A 9,335-nucleotide genomic window follows, 5' to 3' on the forward strand; every position below is an offset into this window, starting at 1 on the left:
TTTTTTTCCCTTCCGAGTGACTTAGACGCTCTCAGGAGATGCCCGGTCTAATCACGTTATGGTCTCGGCCGAGAAGCTAATGGGATTACGTGACAGAAATTTCATGCCACAGGCTTCGGATGGTCCAGGGAGGAGGAGGAGGAACAGGGTGAGCCCGTTGTTGGGTAGGGATTGTATCTATCTGTTGCTGAATTGTACTTTCCAAGCGCTTAGTACAGTGCTCTGTACTCAGTAAGCGCTCAATAAATATGACTGAATGAATGAACGGGGCTGTGACCTCCCTTTAGCTTAAAAGTCTACCTGGCTTAATTGTACTGGCCAGAGTTCTACCTCACCGATTCCCGTAAATGTTATCAAGATGCACATTTCTGGTCACAGAGGGCCGTGTTGAGATTTCCTAAAAATCTGCTGAGGTTTATAGAAGCCGTAAATTAGCCAGCAGCGGGCCTACGGAACAGGAGGATCCAGTGTGGTGGATGGAGAGAGCAGGGAGGGGGAAGGACTGGGAAAAATGCTTTTCCACCAGAACACAAAAAAGCCGGAATTAGGAATTAGCTCTGTTCTAAAGTCTGTGGGGCAGGATGGAATGCTGCAGAAATATTGTCTTTTCTTTTTTTAAAAAATGATACTTAAGAGCTTTCTGTGTGCCAGGCACTGTACTATTCACTGGGGTAGATTCAAGATAACTAGGTTGGACACAATCCTTGTCCCACGTGGGGCTCACATTCTTAATCCCCATTTTATAGATGAGGTAACTGAGGCACAGAGAATAATAATAATAATAATGATGATGGTATTTGTTAAGCGCTTACTATGTGCAAAGCACTGGTCTAATTACTGGGGAGGTTACAAGGTGATCAGGTTGTCCCACAGTGGGGCTCACAGTCTTAATCCCCATTTTACAGATGAAGGAACTGAGGCACCGAGAAGCTAAGTGACTTGCCCAAAGTCACACAGCTGACAGTTGGTGGAGCCGGGATTTGAACCCATGACTTCTGACTCCAAAGCCCATGCTCTTCACGCTGCTTCTCCACGTGGCAGAGAAGTGAAGTGACTTACCCAAGGTGTCCCAGCAGACAAGGAGCCGGGATTAGAATTCAGGTCTAGGGAAGCATTGTGACCTAGTGGATAGAGCACAGACCTGGGAGTTAGAAGGATCTGGGTTCTAATCCTGGCTCTGCCACTTGTCTGCTGTGTGACCTTGGCCAAGTCACTTCACTTCCTCTTTGCCTCAGTTCCCTCATCTGTAAAATGGGGATTATAATACGATGGCATTTATTAAGCGCTTACTATGTGCAAAGCACTGTTCTGAGCGCTGGGGAGGTTACAAGGTGATCAGGTTGTCCCATGTGGGGCTCACAGTCTTAATCCCCATTTTACAGATGCGGTAACTGAGGCCCAGAGAAGTGAAGTGACTTGCCCAAAGTCTCACAGCTGACAATTGTGACCCATGTCGGGCAGGGACTGAGTCCAACCCTATTTCCTTGTATCCTCCCCAGTGCTTAGTACTGTATTTGCCACATAGTAAGCGCTTAATAAATGCCACAATTATTAATGATTATTAAGCGCTTACTGTGTACTTACTATATGCCGCATGTCTGCTGTGTGACCTTGGGCAAGTCACTTAACTTCTCTGAGCCTCAGTTACCTCATCAGTAAAATGAGGATTAAGACTGTGAGCCCAACGTGGGACAACCTGATCACCTTGTATCCCCTTAGCGCTTAGAACAGTGCTCTGCACACAGTAAGTGCTCAACAAATGCCATCATTATTATTATATGACTATGTGGGTTTCACCATCTCAATCCCCTTTTTATAGATGAGGTAACTGAGGCCCAGAGAAGTGAAGCGACTCGCCCGCACTCATACAGCAGATAAGTGGCAGAGCTGGGATTAGAACCCATGACTTTCTGACTCGCAGAGGCCTGTGCTTTATTCACTATGCCACGCTGCTTCTCAAGCCATTGAATATTGGGCTTTCTTTCCACAGGTGACGCTTTCTACACCCCCACAATCAAGCGATTCCAGCCCAAACTTGTACTCCGGTTCTCTGTAACGATGACAGATTTTTGACTTCATAAAAGGCCACGTTCTTTTCTCCCTGAATGAAAATATTTTCTGGATTGTTTTTTTTTATCAAGGTCAAAGCTCCTATCAGTAAGGTTGAAGTCATAAGTGACAATTCAACTGCCTGTTGTGTTTATTTGGCACCGATCTCCACGGGCTTTTCCTTATTTGTCCCAATAGTCTGGGTACTAAATCTTTCTTCACCCCCGTGCTCGCTTGCTGGCTGAGCAATTCTGATCGGAGCAAAAAGAAACTCTTTCAAGCCACAAAACAGAATGACAGATTGAGCTGTAGGGCCTTCTAAAGTTCAAGCTGCCTCGCTATTTACTGACTGTCTACTGGGTATAATGTACTAAAAGCTTATAATAATAATAATAATGGCATTTGTTAAGCGCTTACTATGTGCAGAGCACTGTTCTAAGCGCTGGGGGTGGATACAAGGTGATCAAGTTGTCCCACATGGGGCTCACAGTCTTAATCCCCATTTTACAGATGAGGTAACTGAGGCTCAGAGAAGTTAAGTGACTTGCCCAAGGTCACACAGCAGACATGTGGCGGAGCCGGGATTCAAACCCATGACCTCTGACTCCAAAGCCTGTGCTCTTCTCCACTGAGCGACGCTGCTCCTTCTATATCTTAGAAGATATAAAATAAAGGGGCATATCCTTTTTTTTTAAAATGTTTTTTTTAATGGCATTTATTAAGCTCTTACTATGTGCAAAGCACTGTTCTATTTGTTATGCACTTATTTGTTATGCACTTACTTTGTTGCAGGTCCCGTAATCAGCGCTGGGTTAGAAACAAGATAATCGGGTTGGACACAATCCTTGTCCCACGGGGGGCTCACAGTCTTAATCCCCATTTTCCAGATGAGGTAACTGAGGCCCAGAGAAGTGAAGTGACTTGCCCAAAGTCACACAGCGAAGTGGCGGAGCCGGGATTAGAGACCCCAACTTTTGACTCCCAAGCCCGGGCTCTTTCCACTAAGTGACGCTGCTTCCGCTTTTCGTCATCATCAATCGTATTTATTGAGCACTTACTATGTGCAGAGCACTGTACTAAGCGCTTGGGAAGTACAAATTGGCAACATATAGAGACAGTCCCTACCCAACAGTGGGCTCACAGTCTAAAAGGGGGGAGACAGAGAACAAAACCAAACATACTAACAAAATAAAATAAATAGAATAGATAAGTACAAGTAAAATAACCGCTGAACCGCTGAGCTCTGACTCCAAAGCCCGGGCTCTTTCCACTGGGCCACTCCGCTTCCCCATGATTTCCCCAGAATCCAAGGTTCTTTGAAAGCTCGAATACTTCGTTAGAGCGGAAATACTTCGTTAGAGCAGAAATGACGGCATTGCTCTTATTTTTATAGGGTACCGTAGTTGATCATTCCCTGCTTCTTTTGGCCTAGCTCCGCAAGCTGAAGCCACCTTCCCGAACGACAGTGAGCTGAACTCGTGACTCAAAGATGTGTCACTGAACAAGGTACCTTCCCTGGGTGGTACTTTGGCTCCCTGCGACCTGGCATTTCACTGGCAGAATGTTGTCTTTATCATCATCAATCGTATTTATTGAGCGCTTACTGTGTGCAGAGCACTGGACTAAGCGCTTGGGAAGAACAAGTTGGCAACATATAGAGACGGTCCCTACCCAACAGTGGGCTCACAGTCTAAAAGGTGATTTAATTTATTAAGTGCTTATTCTGTGCCGAGCACTGAGGTAGGTGCAGGAAAATCAGGGCAAACACGGTTCCTGACCCACACAGGGCTCACGGTCTAAGGAGGAGGGAGAACAGGAATTTCATTCCCATTTTCTCTAGGAGGAAACTTGAGGAAGAACAAAGTGACTTGCCCAAAGTCCTGTAACAGATGGGTGGTGGAGTTCCGGATTAGAACCCACATCCTCCGATTCCCACAAGAAAGAGCAGGGGCCCGGGAGTCAGAGGACCTGGGTTCTAATCCTGACTCTTCCACTCCTCAGCTGTAGGAAGTTGGGCAAGTCACTTCGCTTCTCCGAGCCTCAGAACCCTCAAAAATGAGGATTCGATACCTGTTCTCCTTCCTACTTAAATTGAGTCCCATGTGAGGAGCAGCGTGGCTCAGTGGAAAGAGCCCGGGCTTTGGAGTCAGTGGTCATGGGTTCAAATCCCAGCTCCGCCAATTGTCAGCTGTGTGACTTTGGGGAAGTCACTTCACTTCTCTGGGCCTCAGTTACCTCATCTGGAAAATGGGGATGAAGACCGTGAGCCCCCCGTGGGATAACCTGATCACCTTGTAACCACCCCCAGTGCTTAGAACAGTGCTTTGCACATAGTAAGCGCTTAATAAATGTCATTATTATCATTATTATTATTATTATGTGGGACTTGATTATCATGTACCTCTCCAGCGGTTAGTACAGTGCTCGACACACAATAAGCACTTAACAAATACCACAATTCTTATTTCCATTAGGCCACACTGCTTCATTATCTTTCTTGTTGATGGGCAGAGAATCTGAGCCTAGGTAATAATAATAATGATAATAGTGATGGTATTTAAGTGCTTACTATGTGCCAAGCACTGTTCTAAGCACTGGGGGAGATACAAGGTAATCAGGTTGTCCCACATGGGGCTCAAGTCTTGATCCCCATTTTCCAGACGAAGTAACTGAGGCACAGAAAAGTGAAGTGACTTGCTCAAGGTTACACAGCTGATGTGGCGGAGCCGGGATTAGAACCCATGACCTCTGACTCCCCCTTCTAGACTGTGAGCCCACTGTTGGGTAGGGACCGTCTCTATATGTTGCCAACTTGTACTTCCCAAGTGCTTAGTACAGTGCTCTGCACACAGTAAGCGCTCAATAAATACGATTGATTGATTGACTCCCAAGCCCGGGCTTTTTCCACTGAGCCACACTGCTTCTCTAGGCCAAAAGATGAGAAAGGGCCTGGGCGACAGAAGCCTTGGGTTCTAATCCTAGTTCTGCCACTGTGCTGTGTGACCTTGAGCAACTGACTCAACTTCTCTGTGCCTGTCGCCCCATCTGTAAAAGGGGGATTCAATAATTCATGATTTATTATTATTTTGGATCCCTCCACGGAGTCAGTGGCTGCTCTACTCTGGCCCTGGGTTGTTTAGACTTTCAGTGCTCTCTCTCCCTAGGCTGTTTCCTAAGCTAGAAAACTCTAGAGAAACAGCCACGTGGAACGAAAGGGGCATTAGAGAGTCTGGATTAAGTCTGCCATAATAACAATGGCATTTATTAAGCGCTTACTATGTGCAAAGCACTGTTCTAAGCCCTGGGGAGGTTACAAGGTGATCAGGTTGTCCCACGGGGGGGCTCACAGTCAATCCCCATTTTACAGATGAGGGAACTGAGGCACAGAGAAGTGAAGTGACTTGCCCAAAGTCACACAGCTGGCAATTGGCGGAGTGGGGATTTGAACCCACGACCTCTGACTCCAAAGCCCGGGCTCTTTCCACTGAGCCACGCTGCCATAATGGTTATGGGAGACCCCTGGAGAATTTTGGGGTGATGTCGGGAAAAGGGATACAGGAAGAACTGAGCAGACTCCAGTTGCCATTAATGGGGGATGGGATAATAATAACGATGGCATTTATTAAGCGCTTACTATGTGCAAAGCACTGTTCTAAGCACTGGGGAGGTTACAAGGTGATCAGGTTGTCCCACGGGGGGCTCACAGTCAATCCCCATTTTACAGATGAGGGAACTGGGGCCCAGAGAAGTGAAGTGACTTGCCCAAAGTCACACAGCTGGCAATTGGCGGAGCGGGGACTTGAACCCATGACCTCTGACTCCAAAGCCATAATGGTTATGGGAGACCGCTGGAGAATTTGGGGGTGACAGTGGGAAAAGGGATATTGGAAGAACTGAGCAGACTCCAGTTGCCACGAATGGGGAATGGGATGGACTGAGGAGGAGGAAGTGGCAGTAACAGGAATGGGGGGGGGGGGGGGGGGCGGAGAGGTGAGGAATTTCCCCAGTGTTGACTGCGTGCAGAGCACTGTACTAATCAATCAATCAATCAATCGTATTTATTGAGTGCTTACTGTGTGCAGAGCACTGTACTAAGCACTTGGGAAGTACAAGTTGGCAACATATAGAGACGGTCCCTACCCAACAGTGGGCTCACAGTCTAAAAGAAGTGCTAAGTGCTCAATGGGAAGCAGCGTGGCTCGGTGGAAAGAGCACGGGCTTTGGAGTCAAAGGTCATGGGTTCAAATCCCAACTCCACCACATGTCTGCTGTGTGACCTTGGGCAAGTCACTTAACTTCTCTGAGCCTCAGTTCCCTCATCTGTAAAATGGGGATTAAGACTGTGAGCCCCACGTGGGACAGCTTGATCACCTTGTATCCCCCCCAGCGCTTAGAACAGTGCTCTGCACATAGTAAGGGCTTAATAAATACCATTAAAAAAAAACCAAACAGGTGCTACTAAGTGCTTAACAGGTACAGTAGAGTTGAGGGGAGTTACCATGTCATCTCCTCTCCCATTTGTCCAGGGCTGGTTTGCTCCCTGGGAGCAAGTGGGGCTGAGAGGAGGGCAACAATTAGAGGGTAAAAGGCCCCAAACACTCAAATCTTGCAGCAAACCTGGGAGGGAGAACCATAGGCCAGGTCACTGCCAGCCACAAGGCCAGAACCCGGAGCACTCTCCCCTCGTCCAGGACTTGGGGGTCACCGAGACCCAAAAATGAGACCAGGGGAAGGGCCGGCGCTGGAAGAAAAATGCAATTTGCTTGCCGATTCCTAGTTTTCCCCAGCTCCTAACATCACACCTTGGCACCTCGATGTCATGGTCAGCTAGCTAGTTGGAGGGCTCGGGGTCCATGGGGCTGCCTTCCTCATCTCTGGGGCCCGTGGCAAGCGGAATGGGATGGGAAAGGCGCATGGTGGCTGTTTAATCCATGTGAGACCATCTGGCTCTTCTGGGTCACTGGCTGCTGCTCTGGTGCTCGTTTCTCTCAGATGAGTGCTCCGACAGGATTAAGATAATAATAATAATGGCATTTATTAAGCGCTTATTATGTGCAAAGTACTGTTCTAAGCGCTGGAGAGGTTGCAAGGTGATCAGGTTGTCCCACGGGGGGCCCACAGTCTTAATCCCCATTTTACAGACGAGGGAACTGAGGCCCAGAGAAGTGGACTTGCCCAAAGTCACCCAGCTGACAAGTGGCAGAGCTGGGATTCGAACTCATGACCTCTGACTCCAAAGCCCATGCTCTTTCCACTGAGCCATGCTGCTTCATGGATGGAGCAGTCCCACTGTCTGTGTTCGACTATCGGGCTGCAAAGCTGCTTTTTTTCCCGTTTTGGCCCCCGCGGGGTCCTTTCCCTCTTCCGGCAGCCCCAGCCCTGGTGCAAATACCCTTCTGCTCTACTATTTCTCTTACCTGTAATTTACTTTCACGTCTGTCTCCTCCAGCATCACGCTGTCGCTGGTATTTTGAGAGTGCTTACTGGGTGCGGGCACTGTACGAAAGCACTTGGCAGAGGACCACGAAGTTGGTAGACACATTCCCTACCCACCGCGATTTTACAGTCGAGGGAACTCCTTGCGGGCAGGGATCGGGTCTACCAGCTCTATTCGAAGCAGTGTGGCCCAGTGGATAGAGCACAGGCTTGGGAATCATTGGGACCTGTGTTCTAATCCTGCACTGCCACTTGCTGCTGTGTGACCTTGGGCAAGTCACTAACTTTTCTGGGCCTCAGTTCCTCCAGCTGTAAAATGGGGATTAAGATTGTGAATCACATGTGGGCCAGACTGTCCAGCCTAATTATAATAATGATGGCATTTATTAAGCACTTACTATGTGCAAAGCACTGTTATTATTAATAATAACAATAATGGCATTTGTTAAGCGCTTACTACGTGCAAAGCACTGTTCTAAGTGCTGGGGAGGGTACAAAGTGATCCGGTTGTCCCACGGGGGGCTCACAGTCTTCATCCCCATTTTCCAGATGAGGGAACTGAGGCCCAGAGAAGTGAAGTGACTTGCCCAAAGTCACACAGCTGACAGCTGGCGGAGCTGGGATTTGAACCCATGACCTCTGACTCCAAAGCCCATGCTCTTTCCACTGAGCCATGCTGCTTCTCATAGGGGTTCTTACCTACCCCAGTACTTTAGTAGGGTGCTTGGCATATAGAAAATGCTTAACAAATATAAAAAAGTGCTTATCACAGTCCTCCACACATCCTATATTCTCAGTAAATACCACTGATTGGTAAACTTGGGGGCCCTGTTCCAAAAACTGACCTACAAACTGCGGCTTGGACCTCCTTGCTCAAGCAAACATGGCATCACTCTGCCGCCGATAGTTTAAAATCAGAGTTCTTTGCCAGGCTTGCTTGGCATTGGGTGTCCTGTCCTTTTGCGGTTAAGAATTAGGAAGGTAGAGTAGTAAAAGCTTTAAAAAAAAGTTTATTTTAGTTGGTGCGTTCAAAAAACGACCCAGGCACGACCCTGTATATCTTAAGTTTAAAAGACAAAACGAAAACACCCCCTACAGCTGTAAGAATTTGGGAAAGTCAAAATGGGAAGGTTACAATTTCTCGGGATCTCCCCGGCTTGTCTGCGTGTTGTATCGCGTCAGGGAGAGCGTGTAGTCCGCTTTCTCTACAGTTGAAATCGGCTCAGGATCTCAAAAAAGATCCAAGGGAAGAGGCGGCAAAAGACCCCTGGATCGCAGCACCTTTATCGTAATTATTGCACTTGTTCAAAAGTAGGATCTATGATTTAATACCACCCCATAAAACGCTAGAGTTGTTGTCAATGTTTCTAGTGTAGAGAGAGTGATCTTAGTATCTTTTAAAAATGAGCATTAGGGAGTCTTTGAATTAACCCGCTTGGGAACCCACAAACCCACAACCACTGCAGAATTTAGCAATGGAAGGATCTTTAGAAATTGCTGACCCACAACCTCGAAGACTGTGATGAGACTTATTTATAATTGTCGCCTTTTCAGACCCCCAAAAAATCCCACAAAAACTCCCCGCAAAAGGATCTTCATCATAACAATTGCGGTATTAGTTAAGCGCTTACTATGTGCCACACACTGTATTAAGCGCTGGGGTGGATACCAGGAAATCAGATTGGACACAGTCCCTGTCCCACGTGGGACTGTCTCAATCTCCATTTTACAGATGAGGTAACGGAGGCACAGAGAAGCCGAGTGACTTGCCCAAGGTCACACAGCAGACGTGGCAGAGCGGAATTAGAATTCACGACCTTCTGACCAGGCCCCTGCTCTGTCCAGTACAC

Source organism: Tachyglossus aculeatus, chromosome 9 (genome assembly GCF_015852505.1).
Source record: "Tachyglossus aculeatus isolate mTacAcu1 chromosome 9, mTacAcu1.pri, whole genome shotgun sequence".
Taxonomy (NCBI): domain Eukaryota; kingdom Metazoa; phylum Chordata; class Mammalia; order Monotremata; family Tachyglossidae; genus Tachyglossus; species Tachyglossus aculeatus.